The following is a 13,143-nucleotide window of genomic DNA, read 5'->3' as shown; positions in this document are numbered from 1 at the left end:
CAGTTTCCAGTAACATCTTTCTGGGACTCAGAAGCCATGCTGGGGAGGATGAAGCTATGATCTCTTAAGATACCAAAATGCAGTCTCTAGAGAGGGGCCCGTTTTCTCCACACTTAGGCAGTCCCATGAGGTCACTGACGAGATGAGCAGCAGCCAGTGGTCACTGAGCTCTGGGGAGTAAGGTGTGTTCCTGTTGGACTTTACTTTATGAAATATCCTTTATGAAGGAGGATACTGGGCTTGTGTTCCCTTTAGTGAGATCATAAACCCTACCCAAGGTCACACAGGAAGTAAACAGGCTGGGGTCTTGATGCCCAGCCCCGCTCCAGCACTCACACTGAAAGCCACCCAAGAGTTCTCTCTCCCATCTCACCCCAGGTAGGAAGCCACCAAGGAGCCAAGTTCGCCTTGGTGAACCGATGAGTTTATTGGAGCTACTTGCAGGGGTGTTGGAGAGGGGATACTCACAGGGGCGGAATGACTCAAACATATCTGTACCACTGAAAAGATTCCACATTTGATACACAACAGTGTGGGTTCATAGCAAATGCAAGCTCATAAGAAGGAAGAAAAAGGCCCTAAACCATATTGTTCCAAAGATAAGCTATTGGATCCTGGACAAAGTCAAGATGAAGACAAAAACATACATGCAAAACCTGGTCCTTGGGTCCTAGGGCAATGATGCAAAGAAATCTAGAGATACACTGCAGAGCCCCTGTCTCTCCTGTGTGGACCACCGGAAATGGATAAGGTCACCATGTATGCTATTGTCTTGTTTATGCTGAGGCTGAGAGGGTCGAACCCCTAGCTAGGCCTTCAAGGAGCTGAATAGAGGCTTAAGGGAGCTGGAGTCACAGTATAAGGGTTCCCTCACTCCTGGTTAAGAAAGAGGAGCCCCTTGCAGACACGCGAAGTTCACGCTCACGGAGGCATGGCTTTCCCCTCCGGGTAGTGCCTTTGTGAACTTTCCACCACTCCTGCAGGTGATTCTTACATCCTGAGCCTCGTGGCCAGCTCCGCTGCTCCTGCAACCCCTGGCATCTATAGTCCTTCTCTCCCTGGAATCTACTTTTACCCTCCAAGGAATAATGTCCTATATGCGCCCATTCATACACGTGCTTAGCTCTGCATTCATCGACTGCTGCCCAGACTACAGAAGTCCCTGTCTTCTGGGGTTTGTCCTACAGCTTCTGGAATTTTCTGTATCCCATCCTTCCTTCCCCAAAGCACACACTGATTCCTATCTCTGCAAGAGTTCTGGGTATTTCTAAAGCAACTATTCACCTCTGAATTCTTAGCCCCTCCCCTACATTCCCAAGGAAATGCTCTGTGCTCTCCCCAAAAAGTTTTCTTCCTAATTCTACCTTTCCTGTCCCTCCCTGCCTAGAAAAGCTTTGGAGGTATTGATTATAGAGGGCAATGTATCTTTGAGGATGATTAAACAGATTGAGTTCCCCTCACAATACAAACAGACTGTTAATTGTAAGCAGATTGCATTTTGTTGTTGTTGTTTTGTTTTGTTTTTCGAGACAGGGTTTTTCTGTATCACAGTCCTGGCTATCCTGAACTAGCTCTTGTAGACCAGGCTGGCCTGAACTCAAAGAGATCCACCTGCTTCTGCCTCCAGAGTGCTGGGATTAAAGGTGTTTGCCGCCACCGCCAGGTGCAGAATGCATTTTAAAAGGTTAGTAATTGCTTACAGAGCCCTTTGTTAATCCGTTTGCATAAATCATCTCATTTAAATTTTAGGCTGGGTCTTATGGAATTGCAGTATTGCAGTCTAGTGGCAGCTGGCACTGTAGTCATCTGAAGGCATCAGGAAGCGGTAGGATGGCCCACTCGCTTGGCTGGCACCTGCCACCAGCTGCTCACTGGCACTGTTAACCATGGCACCCCACACAGCATCTCTGAGAGCAACAGTTTCTCACAGTTTGGTGCCTGGGTTACCAGAGAGAACATTCTGAAAGATCCAACCAAGGTGGCTTACCTTGTTTTGGATATCCCAGAAGAATATTCTACAGAGTGCAATCAGTCTCTGTCTGGCGATGGATCCTTTCTGAGGAGCCACTGGGATGAAGGAGATTCATGGAGAAGCAGTCAGTCCCAGGCAGTCACTACTGATGTCTCATTGGGCAGGTAAGGAAACTTCAGGATGAGCTGATGGCATGTTTGTCTAAAGTCACCTAAGTCAGAGCTCTGGTCTTTATGAAGGGCTGAGCCCCCAAACCCTAGGAACAAAGAAGGCGTTCTTTTCAGGGATATTTGTGAACACAAGAAGAAATGTATGTGGAAAAAGAAATCTGAACTGGAGTGGGATTTGTGGTGTGTTCAGGAGCATCGTGGAAGGAGGGGCTGGGAGCTCACTTGCTCAGGGCTTTGGATGTTTGCACACCATACAGAAATGTACCCTCAGAAGCCCTTGCCCCTTGGTGGCAAATGAAATTTAGAAGGGTTGATGGTGGGCACTCGCTGCTTTGTGGGTAAGCTTCCCCATTTAGAAGTGGGAAATGAATAATAGAAGACACTAGGAGGAAGCTTTCAGAGTGCTCAGGGCTGGGGGAGGGAACCAACCAGCCCCAAATACTGAGAAAACAACAAGACCAAACAGAGTTCTCTGGACCAAAGCCTTGGAAAGGGGAAGCCGCAGGCAGACATGAAGGTGGGCTGTGCCACAGCCTAGAGAATTTAGCAGACCCAGTGGCTCTGAAGCTGGGACAGACCTTCTGAGTTGTCTCAGCAGTATCGGAGGCCTGCACTGTTAACACCCACCCATTTCCCAGTGTAGGAAACAGGGCAAATGCAGCCAGGGAAGGTGCCACATTCTGGGAGGAAATTGCAGCCGAGGTGTCTGGGCAGCCAGTCGCAGCCCTAGACATGTTGACAACAGTATTCATGACCCCGATTCCCAGACCGTACTCAAAGGGGAAGGTCAGGTCTCCTAGCTCAAACAGAGCAGCAAGGAGTGTTGTAAGTGGTTCCTTAGGACCTGCATGTGGGCTCCTCAGGGTAGGCTGGAGCTTTTAAATGACCATGAACTGAAGTCGCGTATAGTATTGAATTCGTTGACTCTAGGGCTCCAAATTCTTAACTTCTACAAGAATTTGAGAAGCAAAAGTTCTAAACCAGTAGTGGTTCTCAACCTGTGGGACACGCAGGGTCACTGAAGACCATCGGAAAGTAGACATTTACATTACAATTCATAACTAGCGAACTTACAGTTATGAAGTAGCAACAAAACCAATTTTATGGTTGGGGCGGTCACCACAACATGTGGAATGGCACTAAAAGGTTGTAGCATTAGGAAGATGGAGAATCGCTGCTCTAAACTGTAATTCAGGGACAAGTCCCTCCCAGAAGCCAGTGGTAAGAGGCTGTGAACAGACAAGCCAGTCAAAATGGCGTCGTCTCCAAAGGCCAGCACGCAAAGTGGAAGACTAGAACATCGCATACAGCAGGCGTTTGCTGGACTCCATCCTCTGGTCTGTGGCTGGTCCAGCCTCCCCTTCATAAAAAGTCGAGTACAGAGAAATAGAAGTCGGTAGGCAAGCAGAAAAGACGAGATTAAAAACAGGAAAGAGAAGAAGAGAGAAGAGGAGGGAAGACATTTATCACAAAAGAGTGGCAAGCTCCAAAGCGTGGCCAGAACACACTGCCCCTCCCTCTGCACTCAGACTCCCTGACTCCTCTGCCCTTTGGTCCCCAGTCTACCTTCCTGTCTCCTCTGAGCAGCCATAGATCCTAATGCTGTCACTGGTAGTCATGAGATTTCCGGGCCGAGTATTTCTCGGCCTCTTATGCAAAGAGTTGAAGTTCAGCACCACACAGGTTTGTAAGACGAACAAGGTAGTTTTATCTGGGGTGAGGCCTTAGCAAGGAAACCCAGCGTATCGACAGTGGCCAACCACTGATGGGGAGCGGGGAGATGCCATTTCTGTGGTACATAGAGGAAGTGCCTGTCAGGGCTTTTGGAGGACTGGGGTGGAAAGGGGACAGTGTCCTCAACTCTGGGTATGGAGGACGATGCATGCACCTATATATCTCCATATTTATATAGTTATAACTATATATTATCCACATATTGTCTACATGGCTGCACATCTACTTCATTATTAGCTGTGTTTATCTAAACTGTTGTTATCCCTAGTTAATTTCCTCAAGCCAGACAGCATTGTGTTTGTGACTCCTCTGTCATGCATTGGCAGCAGGCTTTGCCCAAAGTTCAGAGCCTACCTGGGGGCCCACTGTCAGCAAGGAGTCAAAGTCAAAGGCTGGCAAGTGCTCACTGCGCAGGCACAGCCCCATCCCACCTTCCCTGGTGTGATAAGGAAGGCCTCTGTTTTCTCTCCAGGCAGAAACCTCCCGAAAGAGCAGGGCTTGTGCATTCTTTGGCATCCTAGAAGAGATGGGAGCCCAGGCTGCGGAGGATCAAAACCAGCCAGCTGAATGTAGCCACAAAAGGACATTATTTTCCTTGAAGGCAGAGATGGCAAAACCAGGCTGCCCGAGAGAAGCCCTTCATCCTGACTCACAATGGCTGCCTGCAAATAATACCTTTGTCAAATTCTGCAGGACAAAAAAAAAGTCAGCAACAGCTTGTTTTCCCAGGCGTAGGAGCTGACTTGGTTGGTGACCTTTACACACAGTGGAGATGTGGATACCTGCAAATCCAGAGGTCAGAGATGAGAAGGAGTGAAGCTCTGATGGCCTGCCTGCCTGCCTGGCAGATGCAAGCACACTCTTGGCTGTGTGGCTGCACCCTGTGCAGGGCCTGGCAGTGAACAGTGTTGGTCCTAAACGCCTGCAGTGGCAAACTCTACACACAGACTGCATTGCACCCTCACATACGTATACACATACATGGGAACTCATGTAGACTTAGGCGACCCTGGAACAGCATCTCTCGGTCCCCAGGAGGTCTTAAAGCAGAGAGCAGCCCTGATGGGGTATGCACAGTATACCTGGGTCTCCCTGGGTTGTTCCCTACTCTTGGGAAACAACGGGGACACCCACAGGCCACTGCAGATCTAGGTAACGTGTGTGTTCCCGGCTGTGACTGACGGGCCATGCCTGGCTCCTGCCACATCCTGGGAGGGCAGAGCTATGGAGTCCCAGTGTCCCTTCCCCTCTCCTTTCCAGCTCTGGGGTGTGAGATGGAAAGGGATAAGAACGGCCAGTGGGAGAGCTGGCCTAGGTCCTCTCACATCTGAGCCGGGGAGAGTAGAGGGGGGGAACTGCAGCCCTAGGTCAGGATCCCATGGACTCCCAGAGTCCACCCTGGGGAGAGCCACTCGTCTGGGTCTCAGGGTGCCCTCCAGCCCTGCCCGGTGTGTGTTTGCCCACCTCGAGGGTCCCCGCCTTGGTAGCCTGACTGGGATGAGAAGGCTGGTGGTGAAACCAAGCCAAGGGCCTCTTGTTAATTTGCATCTAGAAAGTGACACACAGGTGTGCCTGACAGAAAGGGGGGCGAGGCAGGAGCAGAAGCTGCTGGAAGGTGGTGCTCTCAGACCCGGAGTTAGGTGCAGCAAAGGTGGAGTTACATGGGCTCTGAAAACTTAATAACGTCTCTCAGGGCAGCCAGATGGCACGCTGAATGCCACGGTGCCCGCTTTACTGTGGAGCCTCTGAGCAATTCCACCCAACTCAGGAGCAGCCCGGATTTAAACAGCTGTTCTCGCCGCTCTTACACAGTGAGTGCATTTCCCAGTTTTACCAGCAGAGGGCATGCTTATTCCATGTTTCTGAGCGTGCCCCTAGGCACTGGAGCATCCCTCAGTGGTTCTAACGAGCTAGGCTCTTGAAGAGCCTTGTCACTAGAAATGCCCAAATAAATTGGCGGTGTGGAGGGGACTGTTCTTTTATTCCTCCTTCCTTTGGAGAACTGTTTACATTTTAAGTAGCTGAGAAGTCTCCAACATGAGGCAAGACGGACAGATAAAGGCGTGTGTGTGTGTGTGTGTGTGTGTGTGTGTGTGTGTGTGAGTGAGTGTGGGTATGTGTCTGTGTGTGTGTCTGAGAGTGTGTCTTGGTGTGAGAGTGGTCTCCTGTGTGCAGAGGCCATTGCTGTGTGCTGCGGTAATAGCAGCAGCTGTGGGCAGGAGACCTGGTTGGCCTCTGTGCACGAGTCTCTTCTTAGAGTGCTTATTCTTGACAATTAAAGGCCCATAGGATCGTTTCATCATTGGACACATATTTATGGAGTACTTACTATGTGCCAGTGGTTCCTCTCGTCTCTCTGGCTGGGGTCAGGAACTCAGACTCATGTAAGTAGCTAAAGCCAAGAGGAGAGTGGGTAAGAGGAGGTGAAGTGTGTTTGCAGGGAAGGGAGGCAGAGCAAATGCTTTTCCATCCCAGACAGTCACATGTGGATTTAAAAACTATATAATGACTCTCCACTAAAGCACACACACACACACACACACACACAACCTAGCCTCTTCCCACACATACTCCACACCCACACCTAACCTGCACACCTACAGTTTGTCAGAGCGTCAAGTTTCCCAGTGGGAGCTTGAACTTGACAGCCCTTGTTTGGGCTCTTTGTTCCTTTCTCTCGCTTCTGTCCAGCTCGGACCGGGCTATGGCTTTTCTCTCCAGGCTGACCAGGTTCAGCCCTCACAGTCATCTTCCACCCATGCCATGGAGGACAGCCATGCCCCTCTTCATGCTCCCTTTACCTGACCAAAGTGTCCTGTCTGTTTAGGGGCAGTTCCGGTGGTCATCGAGTCTTTCTCTCTGGCAGACCTAAATGCAGAGAGTCCCACAGGGATGTGACCATGTCCCATGCCCTGTATGTCTATTATCTCCCCAGTAACAGAGTTTCTTAAGGGCCGTGACTCTGTCTTCTGCACTTTCAGATGCCACAGGGAGCATTGTTGCAAACAAGTGCTTAGTAAATATTTACTCGGGTCTGAACACTCATGCATGCATCAGCTGTAGCCTGATGGCAGAGCTGACGACCAGGGTTGCCTCCAGCCCCGACACTTCTGGGTCACACCTGTTTCATGTAGAGCCCAACCTTGAAAGGCAGTTCTTTCTATGGCTTCATTCCTCTTGGGCACATGTTGCAGTAAGCCAGACCTGGAGCTTTGAAAAGAATTCCATGTTAAAGTCGCCTTCTGGTTCTGAGGAGGGACAGCGCCCAAGGGCAGCGCTGACTCACAGACTGTTTTTATTGGTTAGGATCCTGGGAAAATGAAAATTAGACATGAAACTTGGCAAAAGAGACAGGCACAGGCCAGGTAACCTCCCGTTTTGCTAACTGAAGGCTTTAAATGTATCACCTTCTCGGATCTGGTGATCTGCCCAGGGATATTCTGGCTGGTCTAGAACTAGCTCCTTATGCTCCTCCAACTTCCAAGAGACCATATCAGGCATTGTGGACAGGACTGCAGTGGAGGGACTGGCAGTCATGGTCAGAAAGGAGACTAGCATGTGGCCGGGGAGGGGTTCTCCTGGTTTAGGGGTTTTCTTTCGATCACCCCGTGTTAGTGTCTGGGGGGCAGAAATTGGCATAGAGCTGTGTGCCCGGCGCTAGGAGAGTAAACTATTGAAGTGGCTACAATATGGTCATTGGACGTCTCACCCAGCGGAGGAGATGGCATGAGTGTCATGGGCACTGCAGGCAGCAGCACAGTACAGTGGTTCAGGGGCCTAGCTTGTGTGCCATTGAGCTGGTCGCTCTGTTTCCCTTTATCTTCTGTCCTGTATTCTAAGATTGCGCGCCCTTCCATGCCTGTTCCTAATGCTTTGGCGGGGCCCTGGTGCCTGATAGTGTTTAGCATGCATGTGTAGGAGGTGGAGGAAGGGTGTAGGTGTTGAGAAAGGAGCAGCTCCTGGATAAGTGGGGTGCAGGGGCTTCAAAGAGGAGGTGACATTTGCTTTGCACCCTGAAAGACGAGTGGGAGTTCAATAGACTTGGGAGGTTCAAGGGAAGCCCGGGTACGGGGCGTGTGGTCAGAGAGACGGCAGCTGCGGGCGAGGATGCAAACAAGCAGGGTGGAGGAGTGCAGGGTGGAGGGGTGCAGGGTGGAGGGGTGCAGTATGGAGGGGTGCAGGGTGGAGGGGTGCAGGATGGAGGGGTGCAGGGTGGAAGGGTGCAGGGTGGAGGGGTGCAGGGTGGAGGGGTGCAGGGTGGATGGGTGCAGGGTGGAGAGGTACAGGGTGGAGGGGTACAGGGTGGAGGGGTGCAGGGTGGATGGGTGCAGGGTGGAGGGGTGCAGGGTGGAGGAGTTCAGGGTGGAAAGGTACAGGGTGGAGGAGTTTGAGCCTGCTCTGGGTCCGCGGAGGCTGGGAAGGACCCTCCTTTTCATCGCCCCCATAAAGGTGAAGAAGGAAGACAAAGCATTTTAAGGAATTAAAAAACAAACCTAGTTTGCCAAGGGTCACTGACCCAGCTGGTAGAGCAGGAGCTCGAGGTGGGGTCTGTGCCTTGCCTGCTCCCTCAGCCCTGCCACCCATGGACCCAGTTTAGACTGGGTTGCGTCATCAGACCACACTTCTCAGGAATAAAAGAAATCTAGAATGCAGGGACATGCACCTTGCTGAATCAACATTAAGATTTAGCCTGGGATGTGTTTCAGACAACAAACCTGTTAGGTTGGGCCCCAGTAAGTGTGACCTTCTGACTGCCTAGTGTTCTGAGCGTAGAAATCACCATGGCAACCACTGTTATCTTTGATTTGGTGCTGGCTTGGCATGGCTGAGAGAGACCCCATACTGACTGGGTAATTTTGCTTTAACCAAGGGCTTTGTTCCCTTAGGGGCCAAATCACGGACCACTTTGTGTAGGCTCCGGGTCTGGGGAAGTATTTAGCTGCTAGTAATCAGCAGGCTGAGAGCTCTGCTCCACCTGGGCGAAATTCAGAGTGAGCATTGGTTGTTCAACGCTGGTCTGATAGCAGTGAGTGGTGGCAGCCAGCGGGGAGGGCACTGGCAGCTGACAGTCCATTATTATAGTCCCTGTGTCTGCTTGGATATTAGGACCTTTAGTCCTATGAACAACGTGGCCCCTTTGTGGGCCTCAGTATCAGAGCCTTGGGCTCCTGGCAGTGGCCAGCGGTACAGTACCCAGCACTTCCTGGTGAGCAGAGCCTGCACGGTCTGCTCTCTGGCTCCTCAGTCTGCTCTTGTTTCCCCATTCTGGCTGCTCTGGAATTGCTATCATCAAGGCTGTCCGAGCCTCTGTATCTTCTACCTGGATTAGCTGAGGTGCTGGCCTGCCCAGGACTGTGCTTGAGGGCTGGGCACCTGCTGCCCCCTAGGAGCATTCCCCCTAGGGCATCAGTGTTAGCACCAGTGGGACTGTTGGCCATGAGGTGGGATTCAGGCAAGCAGACAGGGTCACCAGTGGACAGGCAGGGTGCACAGCAGGATGGCCACCTACTGCAGGAGGGTCAGATGTCAAGCGGTGTTACTAATGGATGTAAGCTAGGCAGGTTGGGAGCCCCAGCAGCTGAGTCTGTCTCTTTCACGAGCTCTCAAGTCCACCGCTGCTGCCCCATCTGTGGTGCCTAGCCTCTGCTACCAGGGCACTAAGTCCTCACAAGGTGTGAGTGTGGGGGTGGGCGGGGAGAGCAAGGGAGAGCCCATCCTATTCTATGCCTCATGCTGTAACACCTAAGCAGGTAGCACAGGAAAATGTCTCAAGGGGTTTTTGAACCAAACAGTGCCACTTGTTTGGGTCAACCATAGCCTTGCTTCTTAACACCAAGCAGTCATTAATGCTGTGGTTTTGGGCCATCACAATCTCACTCCTTAGCACCAATCATCTTTGTCCCTTCACCCTCTCCCGAGAAGAAAATGTCTCAGCTGGCTTGCAATGATAGAAATGTGGATACAAACTGTTTCAACCTGGCCTGGCAGGAGCTGCCTTCAGGAGCCAGGTGACCAGCTGGAATCCTTGTGATCATTTGAGGAAGTCATGGAGAGTTCTGGCTAGCTGGTATTGGTATAAGGATAGTCCCACTGACTGTTAGACATTATGGTAGTGCTTTTCTTAAGACAGCACAGGAAAGAAGTGAGAACTCAATACCGGATGATCATAGTCCAATTGCCCCTTCCCCAACGCCACTGCTTATTTACAGGAACATGAGCAGAAGGAGCTTGCACCAGAAACATAAGAACTACCAATAATAGTTGATTTTAACCATGCTTTAACAATGCTTAACATATCACCTGCTGCCCAGGAAATGCAAGTCCTCCCGTTTGTCTCACAACTGGGCCAGGGTCTGTGATGACTCCTTCACCCCATCATATTGGTAGACCCTCCCTTTTGTTGTTTCTAGTGGATTCTTCCACTGGTCAAGGCACTTAGGCATTCTGAACTGGGGAGGGAAGATCTTGCTGTGGGCGAGAAGGCAACATGAAAAGGGGATTCCCGTCCATCACTTTTTAATGCTAGGAGCTGAGACACTACACAGAACTTATAGTTGAACTGAGACACTACACAGAACCCATAGCACAGCCAAGACACTACCACAGAACCTATACCAGAGCTGAGACAGATACTACCACAGAACCTATGCCAGAACTGAGACAGATACTACCACAGAACCTATGCCAGAGCTGAGACACTACCACAAAACCTACAGCAGAGCTGAGTCACTACCACAGAACCTATAGCACTACCACGGGCACCTGACACTCACTCGTCCTGGTATGCCTTAATATTTACTCTTATTTTTTGTCTTTTCCTTTGCTCCAACATGTAGTTAGGTAGCTTTGTGGCCTTCTTGCTTTTTGTCCTCCATTTCTGTTCCCTCCACCGTAAGTTTGATGTGAGGACCACGTGCTCCATTCCCTGTTGCAAGCAGCATGAGGACAGGTATGGTAAGCAGCCCTTTTCCCTGCATCACTACTTCCATTCCTTGGTTCTTTCCACTTGTCCTGGCCCATAACTCTCAGGAGCCCCTCAACCATGCTGCATCTCTTACTGTTTCCCTAAGCCCCCCACACAAAGTCTTGACTAGTCTACTTGATATCTTTGCTCAAGTGTCTTAAAGTCATCTCAGATTCCAAGATACCAATATAAGTGGTGTTTTATGGAATCCCCATACTTTGAGCCACGTCAAATGTGAGGAATTCTGGGAAAAGAGACATGTTCTAAGATGGGCTTTCTCCCTACAGAAAAAGAACCTTACATTAGAAGTTATAGCTTGATTTATAACTTTAGTATATAGAAGAAAAGCCCCCACCAGCAAAATGCAGAAGTTTAAGACTTTCCTGAGTCTTGCAGTTCATATCCCTAGGTGAAAATGGATCAATGAACCTCACCTCTTAGGGACCACCTATTAAATCATATGGTCCATTTATGACTAGAAAAAAAATTTAAATTAAAAATATCAAGTTAGCCAGAGAAGAAAGTTATATGTTTGGAGCACATATTATCCTCTTACATCTAAGTAAAATGTCATATAGATAGCATATAACAATAGTCATTTATGCCTCTGATCAAGAAGCCTAGGTTGAATTAAGGTGGTGAACTTCAGTATAAAAATGTCAGAAAGTGTCTGGGTCCAGTGGTCCTATCGCAGCCAGGGTCTTTGTTCATGTCCATGGTTCCGGTTACCATTGAAGGCCATGAGGATGCCTGAGGTCTGGGATGCCACCTGGAGCCACGTTTGTGTCTGAGGGCCAAACTGCCACTGGGGCCATGCCTATTTGACTGGCCTACATGGCTACCTGGAGCAGTGGTGACATTCAGACCTGGCTGTTGTGTAGGACCATGTCTGCACCCATGGTCCTACTGTAGCTGGGGTCTGTTTTGAAGTCTGAGGACCATGTTGCCACTAAAGGGCATGGAAGCCTGGGGTATGGGCCATAACCTGTGGCCTTGTTTGTGTCCAGGGACAGTGATCTCGGAACCCTGCTGCCACCCACAGCCATGGTGTCATCTGGGCCAAGTTGCTGACGGCCATACCTGTGTCTGTGGTCCTGCTGCAGCTGGGATCTGTGTTGATATCTGTGGCTCGTGTTACCTCAGGGGGCCTTAGGAACCATTTATGATGACATCAGAGGGCCGTGCTGAGCCGGTCCCACCCTTGGACATGCAGCAAGAGAATTGCCCTGACCCTCATGGGAGAGCTGGCTCCACCCCTCACCTGAGGTGGGACCCCAGTTCCCTGAACCACCTAGGCTCACATCCAGGACCTTGGGTTGGCCCACTCTAACATCTACCCCATCTAGGACCTGCCAGAGCTCGTGGAGGGACTGGTCCTGTGGAACAATACAAACATGATCTCCGTGACTTGGGGTGGCCGAAGGATATCCGAGAGGAGTTTTGGTGAGGGTCCAGTGATGACGGGGTACCAGAAACTAGAGGCCTTGAACCAGACCAGTGACTTAATGAGGCTGATTGGAGAAAGGGTCTACTGTGTAACACCCTGCAGCTCCCGCTGTCACTAAGAGAGGTGGACAGACAGAAGTGAAGAGGGCTTTTTGTTTTGTTTTAGGGGGGAACTCTGCAAGGGTGGGAGACAGATATGGGGAAATGTGGGAGATGAGCAGAACTGGGGGTGCATAAAGTTGTTTGTAACCTTATGAAAGCCTTGAGAGTATGAACTTTGAGTCAGGGAAACTCTGTTTCAGAAGGGCTGGTCTCAGTTGCCTGCCCTTTCTTTCCCTGGAAAGATGATTCCAACCAGCAAGGAGCTTGGTCTGTTGATCCCCTCTTAGAATTGGAATATGTGGCAACAAGGCATTTTGCCTTTGGGATGGATTCCTAGGACTGTCATTGGAAAGCCTGTCTATGCCCCTCCCCATTTTTCCTGTGTGTCAGGATCCTCATCACCACTCAGCATCACAGGCACCAATTCCTTCCATCCGTTCTCCTTCCTACTTGACCTCAGTTAATAAAAACCCTTCTCTGGGCTTTCTGACTATATGTTCAAGTTCACTTCTGAGCTGGATATGCAAAGAAACCAGTGTATACCACCTGATTCATCAAAAAATGTTTCAGATAGGTACTTCTCTCATGCTGTGTGTGAAAATCAGAACCCATAGAGATTAGATTACCTCCGTTGCCCCAAAGATACCAGAATATGACAAATTAGGTCTTAAATAGTTCTGGCCCCGTGTTCAGCACTGCTTCCCCATTCTAATGATACTGTCAATAGGACACACTAGTGGCACTGACTTGCCCTT

Source organism: Arvicola amphibius, chromosome 3 (genome assembly GCF_903992535.2).
Source record: "Arvicola amphibius chromosome 3, mArvAmp1.2, whole genome shotgun sequence".
Classification (NCBI taxonomy): Eukaryota; Metazoa; Chordata; class Mammalia; order Rodentia; family Cricetidae; genus Arvicola; species Arvicola amphibius.
Note: the sequence above shows the minus strand (reverse complement) of the source record.